Below are 10446 nucleotides of genomic sequence, written 5' to 3'. Positions count from 1 at the left end.
AACTTTAATATGAGTCGTAATTGCTGCTTAAACAACCTATGGGAGCATTTTTTCCCGGGGAAGACAGTCTCCATTTTAAATTGGCAGGTGCAACCCAACAAACATAATTTAGAGTAAGGATGACCTCTCACCAGTTTTTAGTCCACACTAAAATAGCGGTTAGCAGCAGATAGCAACAGCAGCAACATCTATTGAAACATACTTTTAAAATAGACTCCTCTACTTTGTGAATTATTAGAGAAGTATTGTGTGTATGTGTGTAGTACTCAGAAAGAAGCTAATGAGCATATTGGCTGAATACAGTATATGTTGATGAAATAGGCATGTATTTATGTGAAAGGGTCACACATTATTCTGTACTTAGTATTCCTCATTGATTTGTACTGAGATTGCTTGCAGTGAATGTAATATAATACAGGGGCATGAAGTCCCACTGTTTACAACTTCTACTCATTATATTCTCTATTCCCCCAGCTCTCATTCCTCAATACTAATCTGACAAAGCATTACTTTGATGGTGTGTGTGTGTGTGTGTGTGTGTGTGTGTGTGTGTGGGTGCTTGTGTGTGTGTGTGTGTGTGTGTGTGGGTGTGTGTGTGTGTGTGTGTGTGTGTGTTGTGTGTGTGGTGTGTGTGTGTGTGTGTGTGTGGTGTGTGTGGTGTGTGTGTGTGTGTGTGTGTGTGTGTGTGTGTGTGTGTGTGTGTGTGCGCGTGTGCGTGCGTGAGACTGTGTCTGTTGTAGTTCTGGCTGTACTGTATAACTGTATATGCGTTTTTTTAGTGTGTGTGTGTGTGTGTGAGAAAGTCGGTAGAATAGCCCCTGTGGAATAGCAATCAGCAGAACAAAACGAGTGTTGAAAAAAGAAAAGGTGAATGAAATAGCTGAATAGGTGTTGAACACAAAGAGAGGGAGAAGGGGGGGGGGGTGTTGACAGCTCTAATTAAAATCCCGCCCATTAGCTCAGTGTAAATGGGATGATTTATTTTCCCAGGGGATTGACTGACAATCAAATGATGCTGCTGGTATTAAAATAAATGGGAAAACTGGTATTATCATGCTCGTGATGTGAAATTGGCTTGATGAAATTTGTTGTTCTTTTGAGACCACTAATTCCCACAACTCATCAACCAATCAGAGTAACTTGATCACCAAACACAATACAAGTGCTACCACCAAATCCAGATGCATGTGGTGGAGCTGGTATACAGATTTAACATGAATATTGACTCTGGCGTGCAGGGTGTGATTCTGGTCAGCAGGTCAGTCGAATAGAGCTTGGGCAATATTGCTGGCACTGAGGGCGATTCTGCCTGGTTGGCAAATCATTTTCCTAGAAATGGGATTATATTTCTGGAATCTAAGGCTGGATTGAATGAAATACTTTTTTGGTCACATGGTGATCCTTCTTTTAGGATCAGAATCAGAATGCAGTTTCTTCTGATCCACTGTCCCATAACATTGCATTCACTTTTGATAATTTACCTTTATATTTATGTAGGTAATCTCTTACCCAAAGAAAGAAAGAAAGAAAGAAAGAAAGAAACTTGTTTTAATGAAATATATTATTTATCACCGTACTTTATATTCCACCCCCACCCCCTTTTTTTGATCAACTCTTGCTTTGACTTTTTGGTGACCCTTTGCAAGTTTCACTAGAGGGTACGTGCCATTTTATGGCTCATGAGTTACTGTCGAGGTAGAAACCATTGGGCGAAGTCGGTGTCCTAATACTGACTTGTCACAAGTCTAAAATATTTCCATGCCGTAGGCTGCTACTGATTAGATTAGATTACAATGATCCTTGATTGATTGAGTCATTAATTATACAGGTAATAGGAGAACATGAAAAACAAGAAAAAACAAAACAATTACAAGCATCTATTTTGGCTCCGCTGGTTTGGTCTAGGGTAGCTTCATAAGGGATAAAATGAAGGCTGTAACGGCCAATTTTGAAACAATTAAAAATGTAATAAGGACAACTAAGTATAAAGCTCAAATATGATTAAATAGAGGTCATTAACTCACCAATTTGCATTATTGCCTGCATTGAAATTGCATCAGTGTAAGTTGGGTGCAACAATCTCCTGCTTTGGCAATGCACATGGCTTCACAGAGACGGCCTCTTTCATGGCTCTATTCTGTTCTTGTATGTGCATGTTGGTGTATATATGTTTTTTTGTTTGCTGTTTTTTTACTGTTTTTTATAAATAAATGTATATTTGATTGTGTGTGCTTGTACTTCCCTAAACAGGACATGTGCTTTTCTTTAGAGACTAGTGTGCTTCCGTGAATATGTGGGTGTGCATGTTTATGCTAACATATCTACGTGTGTGGGCCTCCTAAGATTGCCTGAGTTGTTTAGATATATCCCCTAGTCCTACAGTAGAGGACTTTACATTGATTTAGCTGAAATGCCTTTCAAAGCTACTTTAATTTCACCCCTATGCAAATTGACACTCCTCTCTCCGTGTCTCTCTTTCTATCACTCATTTTCTCTGTCACCCTCACTCACCATGTCCCTCCATCTATCTGTCTTACTCACCTCACTGCCCGACTTTCCTCTTTGCCATTCCACCCTCTTCACTCCTGCTTTCCCACTCGTTTTCTAATCTCTCTCCTTTCCCCCAGTGTATCCTTAATACTCATCCACCTCTTTCTATTTTTAATGCACGTCTCCCTTCTTCTCCGCTTTCCTTGCCGGCATATTCACCCCCAGCAGAGCTCAACAGTGACCACCCACTTTATGAAAAGTTCTTTCTATTCTTTTACTCCATCAACATTTCAGAATATCCTTATATTAAGAGTTTTTAGCCTGGAACCAAGCCACTGAACTCTGAGATTGTGACCATAAAACATTTGATTTGACGCAAAGAAAAAATGGAAAAGGCAGAGATGCAAGAATGTGTACATATATATCGTAGAGTCCAGTGGCAGCAGAAACTCACCGTTCCTGGGTGCGCTAGACATTTCCGTAGAGACAAAGCGCGTTTAAGTTCTGCCTACACCGCAGGGGAAACCAACTCATCTCTCTCCATTGACTTTGGATTTCATGCAGGTGCCTCCGTGTCAATTCCGTCTGCTAGCAAACAACAGAAAAATGCCTAAACACTGCTGTGTGGTGGGATGTTAGCGTTTCAGCCTATGGTTGCATAATGTGGCGCCGATTAATTTCCCCTCCAATGGGCGTGGCTTTCAGGGTAGGACTCGTTACTCTGTCTCTATGGTAACAGCGAGCTCCATCAATCAAAGACGGCACTGTTACACTTTAGGATTGTGGTCAGTGTAATTCTCTCCATGACATCGCAAATATAACATGTTTTTTGTAAAACAAGGTTAAAATCCTGCAGACATCTACAGAAGAATGTGAATGGGATTTTCACATCTCACTGTCAGTTGGCCAGCTTGTCAGCCGAGTGTGTGCCCGTTTGAGTGTGTTAGGGTGTGACAGCAAAGCAGTGAATCGTGGAAATGTCCCAGTGGAGAGTGGAGGTCTTTGCTCAGTTTAATTGTAGCATTTTAGATTTTATAACTGCCAGCAGCTTTATAAGAATGAAGGAATTTGCTTCCATCACTTTAAATGTATATGTTTATGTATTTTCCTCTCTAAAAACGCACTTCAAGAGCCACAAAGTTCACACACTGAGGATGTATGTGGTGCATGTGTGGATGGTTTGTGGTTGCTGTCAGGAAATGAATCCCTTTCTGTCAAGTCCATGGGGTGTGAATCTCTGAGCGTTGGCTATCATAGTGGTGATATCACATCCCCTAAAGAGTGTGTGTGTGTGTGTGTGTGTGTGTGTGTGTGTGTGTGTGTGTGTGTGTGTGTGTGTGTGTGTGTGTGTGTGTGTGTGTGTGTGTGTGTGTGTGTGTGTGTGTGTGTGTGTGTGTGTGTGTGCGCGCGCGTGTGTGTGTGTGTGCGCGTGTGTGTGTGCGTCTCTCAGGCGGACTAAGAGACCTTGACAACATCCACACAATTGCAAGTCCATAAAATTCAGGCAATGTTTTAGCTTATGTACCTGGAAATTACTTCTGGCATAAACCGCTTGTCAGCTTACACACACTTGCGTGCACACACAAACACACACACTCTGAGGTAAAACATGTACACACTAACACCGTCCTGGATACTTAAACAGATACACAGACGGATACATTGACCCATGAATGGCAACAGTGAAGTTAACAAAGTGATTCACACACAAACGTCCTCTTTGTTTCAGTATACACGTACGCAAAGATATGTCCATAAAGCACACACACTTACGCTGTGTGCATGCACACAAATCAAGCACGTCGTCTTTGTGTACTGTAAATCTGCGCACACACTCTCAGGTTCTGTGGTGCTGCCTTGCTGCATCTTTTACTGAGGAATCGTTAAATTTTTTTGATGGATTCAGCAGTAGGGGGTTGGACTGAGATAGTGTCTATTGATTTTATATTTGGCAGACAGCGCTCTGGCCACTTAGTCCTGCAATATACCTTACTCTCCCTCTCCCCTCTTCTCTCCCTCTCTCACACATATCAGTCTCTGTTTCTCTTCCCTGTATGCCTGTTTTACTCTTTTACTCACTGTCCTTCTCTCACACACCTCATTCATTTTACACCTTTCTCTCACTCAATTGGTGTCTTTCTTCTTTTTGTATCTAAAATCCTTTATACTCTTCAACACACCCCTTGTTTGACATCTGCTCTTTCTGTCTGCCTTTCTCTTACTTACTCCCCTCTTCTGTCCATCATCACTCATTTGCGCTCTTCATTTAATTTCTCCAAATATTTTTCCTGTCTTTTATTTCTTCCATGTCACTTTCTCCATTTATTACATTCTATCCTCCAGCCCCTTTCACTTCCTTTTCCTCGTAACCTTTCTCTCCTCTTTTCTGCTTCTTCACCTGTTTTACACCCCATCCATCCAGTCCCCCTCCCTCCCTGCCTGCCATTTTCTGCTGCCTCAACTTTTTATTACTTTTTCCTCTATCCTTCCTCCTCTCTTCCTTCTCCATTCCTTCACACTATTTATCTTGCTTCCCACTTCCTTTTGTCCCTCTCCTGCCACAGGAATATTACACCAGGCTTTTTGCTCTCGCTTCTCTTTAAGCCCATTCATTCATTATTCTGTGCCTCTTTCATTTTACTTTCCCCTACTTTTCTTCCTCCATTTCTTCCTCCATTCCATACCTGTCCTATGTTCCATCCCTTTTTTCTCCCTTTTTAAAAAACTTTTCCCTTTTCTCTGTCTTTCATCCTTGTCCTTGTTTTCGTCATAATATTCCATTTTTTTGTCTAGCTTTACTGTCTACTCAATAGGAAAAAATATTTTTTTACCAAGACACATTAGAAAAACTTAATTATAGATTGTGTGGAGATAAATGTTGAAAATGTAGTGACAGTTAGACCAGGAGAGAAAATATGTTCTTCTACTCCATTAGCCTGAGCTGTTTTGTACCCAGCATGTAGCAGTCACAAAAGGAACTGCAGCTTAAGGCACTTTCAGCATTTGATCCATTTAGCCATACATCCTTCTCTTCATTTTCCGCTGCTTATCCGTGTCGTGGTGGCAACAATCTAAGTAAGGAAGAATATACATTGTCTTCCCTCATCACATCCTCCAGCTCTTTCTGTGAGTTTCTGAGACATTCCCTGATCATATGGGATATGTAAGGAGAAAAGAGGCCTCTACTGAAGCCATGACCGGAAAGGAAGCTTTCTGACGGACACACATGGGACCCATCAGGCTCGGGTTGATGTGATGCATGAAGATTCCCCATTTACCAGGCTGGGCATAAGGGTAGGGTGCATTGCCAGGCTGGCAGGCTAAGGCAGGGGGCATGATCACTCCATGCTATTTTGCCTTGGTTGTTACATACATTATGCAGAACAGAGTGTGCAAGTCTGGTCAAACACGGTGTTAGCATGGTTCCCATACTGTGTGTGTGTGTGTGTGTGTGTGTGTGTGTGTGTGTGTGTGTGTGTGTTTGTGTGTGTGTGTGTGTGTGAAGATGTTCTGAATGGGATGGTGCCTGTGCGTTAGTCTGCATATTTGTGACAGTGTTAATATTTGTTTTGTATCTGTCTTTACTGTAGTCAGTGCACCATGACACCTGTTTGAACTAATTACCTGTGTTGATATAATTAATCCTGGGGAGTAATGGACTGTCTCTCTGAGCCTCCAGCCATTTCAATATGTTCACATACAACTCTTCTTTCTATTGCCCCTCCCTTGCTTTCTCCCACCATTTTCCATCTATTTTGTTTTATTTCAGTTTGTTTTGTTTAGTAAGACAATAATTCTGGTATTCAAAGAATTTGATTGCTAGTTTTACTAAACCCAACAGGGAATTTTTTTGTATTTCTTTTCGGATGAATATTACATTTAAAGTATATGTTTTGGGGAGATAAACACTTACCTGAAGTTATTTTTTTATACATTACCTGTTGAAATCCCTGGCTTTGGTTATAGATACACTTAAGAGTGTTTATCTGGTGGATACAAGTTGAAAATAAAACACATTGTTGCTTCTCAGAGTGACATTTTCAGATTAATACGATATCTGCTGTGTGCACAGGCAGGCTGTGGAGGGCAATGAGAGGGATAGATTGTGTTCACGTTGCAAAACTGCTCGTCACAGCTTGCCAGCAGGCTAAAGCTCACCCTGAGATAATCCTAAAGTCAAACGGCAAGTTAGTCTCTGCCATCTGTCCCCGCATTCCCTTTCCCCCCCTCACCAATCTTCAAGCAGAAGAATTCAGCAAAAGTTAAATCATGATATTTTAGTTGAGGATTATTGTCATAAAAATAATTGCAATGAAATGATCTTTATCTGTTCCTTGTATGCCACAAAACGTTGCTGTTACGTTTTCCTTTCCAACTAGGCCTAAATCCATATTGTTAATTCCAGTGGCTGCTCATCAAAATGATGCGATCACTTGCAAAGGAGTGTCACTCAATCTTAAAACCGTTTGCTGAAACAATGTTTCACCTCCAGCTCCGCTGCACACAGATTTATGTGAAATAGCATGTTGTAAAACTTTTGTGTGGGCTGACCTAATGCAATGAAATAAAGTGGTTCAAGACAGCCAGTTAGTGTAGGAGGCTTGATTTGATTTTCAAAAGTTAATTTGCAGTGAGGAAACAAAGCCATTCCTGCTTTAAGTTCCAGCTTCCTTAATTTCCCTAACAGCTGGGAGGCAAGACACAGGAGCGGTACTTGGGTCTTAAGGAGCTGCAGTGTTTATCCACAGACAAACTGAAACCAACACTGTACATTTACTACTCCTTGAGAGCTGTATTGCTAATTTTTTCTCTCCGATCGGCAACACCTGTCTATTCTCAGCACATCCGCAGTCGTTCTCTCTCTCTCTCTCTCAGCCACACACTTGCTATGCTCTTACTATGCAATTAATTAGATATTCTTGGAAGGACCCATGCTACTCAATAACACAAGTTTCCATTGAAACATTTTTATTTGAATTATCTTATTAGAAAAGCTGGATGGAAGCTGCAACTTTAGCATTACTTCCCCCAGAGCTTTCTAACACACTGCTGCACCCGATTATTAACAAAAAAAAGTGTTACTTCTTCATGTGTCCACTGGAAATGTTGTGATACTCCCTATGACATAATGGGAATTGCATCAAGAGGGGAAAAAAAATCACAAATTGGGTAGTTCCAGGGAACTCTACACACTGTCTCGCTCCTATCTTAAAGGGGCCCTCTGTCCGTTTTAATGTGGATTTAATAGTTATGGGGATTAGTGCTATGTGTTTTGGAGGTTTAAAGACCTTGGCATTAAACAGGCATGGAGGGTCTGACAAGATATAGTATTGAGTTGCGTTGTGGGAGGTTTAGGACTAACTCATTCTCATCTTGTTTCTCTGATAAGTTAAGAATCATGTATCCGATAACTAAAATCCTTCATTTGGTCAAAAATATCAAATTAAAAACTAACTGAAAAATGTATGGTAAAAATGTGCCATCAGATGACAACGCTGACACTTGCACAAAGGTGATATGATGCCATTGACTAAATATTTTGTGCATAGTCGAGTTGCTTGACCTTGTTTCTATGTCGGAGGTATGGTCTTTTGGCTGCAACTCTTCCATGAAGACCACTTCTGGCCAGACTTCTCGAGACAGTACATGGGTGTACCTGGGTCCCACTGGTTTCTGCCAGTTCTGAGCTAATGTCATTGCTGGACATGTACCGATTACAAAGCGAAATAAGCTTAATGCGTTTTTCATCTTCCTTGACCAATCATTGCGTCTACAATCCTCACCGTTGCCCAACTTTTTGCAAGTGTGCCTTGCAAAAGAAGCAGAATTGCTGCTGGTTTAAAGGCGAAAGGGTATTAACACCAAATATTGATGTGATTTAGATTTTTCTTTTGTTTTTGTTTTTGTTTTTGCTTACTTTTTCATTTTTGTAAATTAATCAAAATAAACAATCATTTATATTTTGAAAGTGTTCTTAGTTTACAGCATTTACTCACACCTGCCTAAGACTTTTGCACAGTACAGTCTATTCGGTTTTTGACAATATAATGTGGAAAAGTTTAGTATTGTATCCTAAAATCTTGTCTCTAAGAAATCCAACATTTTTATGTACTGTAAGTACTGCAGTAAATCAATGGAGTACACCTTAAGAAAGTAACCAGAGGTGGAGAACAAAGGGGCCTATTGGTGCTGGCTACAGACAATACAAAAGTAGAAGCAATATGTTTTTACAACTCAATTCAACCAATTGCAGCTGGTCAGAAATAGTTTAAAAAGCTCTGTTCTAAACACATCCAGTGTGTCACTTTACACTACTTTATTGACCAAAAAGAGCATTAGATTAAAAGCCTTTTTTCTACGTATTTTCTCAACATACTCCTGCCCTCTCCTCCTAGCTGACCCTCTCCTCATATCCTCCTTTGCCCCTCTCACACTTCCCACTTCCATCTCTTCCATGCTCTCCCAGTCACTTAAACATGAGCGGAGGCGTCTTGTTCCAGTCTGTTGGTTGTTCCTTATCATGCCTCAGACCAAAATAAAGAAACACAGAGTCTGACAGAGCAATCAGGCAGCAACAACACAACACAGGGAGAGTTTTTAGCCTTCTGTTTGTCGGCCTGAAACAAATGAAGCCGGCAGGGGCACTGGCTTATATCAGGGGACAGCTTGTCGCAGATAATGCTCTCATTTGGAGGGAAATTGACCCTAGGCGTTGAATTCGTAACAAGATAAGTTACGTCTAGCTAGAATGTATGTAGGACTTTATTGGAACAAGAGAGAGGGAGCGTAGTGTTAGCTGGCAAATCGGAGAGAACATGGCAGTATGGCAGACAGGTAGAAAAGGAATGTAGAAAGCCAGAGAGAAAGAAACGGAGCAAGGAAGGACAAATTGCCGCTGCTAGAGGGTTAAGCCTTAGTAGTGCTTCCCGATCAAATTATTTTTCGAGAATTTGAAGAATTCATTCTTGTGGTGCAGTTCTTTCAAAAGGAGTGAGTTGTAATATCACAGTGATAATAATTATTCAGCTAATCAGCAAAATACTACACTAGTAGTAATAACAAGAATATTATTCCTTCCCAAATCAAGAGTGATTTATTTAATCATCTAAGTAGTTGCGCTCCTGTTTTACCTGCTCTCATGTGGCCCTCGGCTCTTAAGTATTACCCATTTCATTTACATGCACACCAACACGCTAACAACTGGAAGTAATACACAACTTACTCAAGTAGCTGTGCTTCCATTTTCTGTTAAATGTTGGGCTCTTTGCTGAATGGCCCTGTGAAGCGCTACATGCCACTACATCGATGAGGACTGGGGGGTTAGATTGTCCTACACACAAAGTATGCCTGGCAGACAGCTGACAACTTCGCAGGTGGATGTGGTGGACACAGGCTCGGATATAAGTCAGCAGACAGCTGCCAACTTGTGTCGGACGTGCAAGGGTTTCCTTGAAATTGGCTGCATGTGTCCGCGACAATGAACACACCGTGGCTGCACGGCTGGTACAGGTCCACAGCTGTCAGAGGAATACAGAAAGTATGTCTGATAGTGCTGTCAGTTAAACGCGTTATTAATTATTTAATTAATTCATTATTTTTTTTGGCTTAGCAAACTTTGTAGTTTTTTACACATGTTGTTGCAACGACTAGTAATCTTTGAAAAACTACAACACCACACCGGATCTAGCTAGACCTGAAACAAATCAACAGGCATGCAGTACACACTTGTTTGGGCTTGCAAGTCGGCTAAAGAGTAGAAACGTCATGTTTTGAGTGGATGGCGAGCGTAAGACGCCAAAATGGATGCCAATAAGATTCTGGATGGATAGTTTACTTTTTAAAAGTTGCCAAATGATTCCATTGACAAGACCAAAGTGACTTGTTGGTTCTGTCGTTGTGAACTGAGCAATCATTGTAGCACGTCCAGTCTGTAATACCAAGCACACAGCTGATGCA

At 41.0% G+C, this 10446-nt stretch overlaps 1 long non-coding RNA gene across 1 annotated transcript in view; it reads left to right on the top strand.

Annotated features, from left to right (window-relative positions):
- Positions 1 to 10059, top strand: part of LOC116689007 (uncharacterized) — an 11853-nt gene extending 1794 nt beyond the window's left edge. Inside the window, exons 2-3 of the long non-coding RNA XR_004331907.1 lie at positions 244 to 251; positions 10050 to 10059. This is a non-coding gene — a long non-coding RNA (uncharacterized LOC116689007). The remainder of the gene's footprint in view (positions 1 to 243; positions 252 to 10049) is intronic.
- Positions 10060 to 10446: the final 387 nt, after the last annotated feature.

Source organism: Etheostoma spectabile, chromosome 5, assembly GCF_008692095.1.
Source record: "Etheostoma spectabile isolate EspeVRDwgs_2016 chromosome 5, UIUC_Espe_1.0, whole genome shotgun sequence".
Lineage (NCBI taxonomy): Eukaryota > Metazoa > Chordata > Actinopteri > Perciformes > Percidae > Etheostoma > Etheostoma spectabile.
Note: the sequence above shows the minus strand (reverse complement) of the source record. Positions and strands in the feature narration are given on the sequence as shown.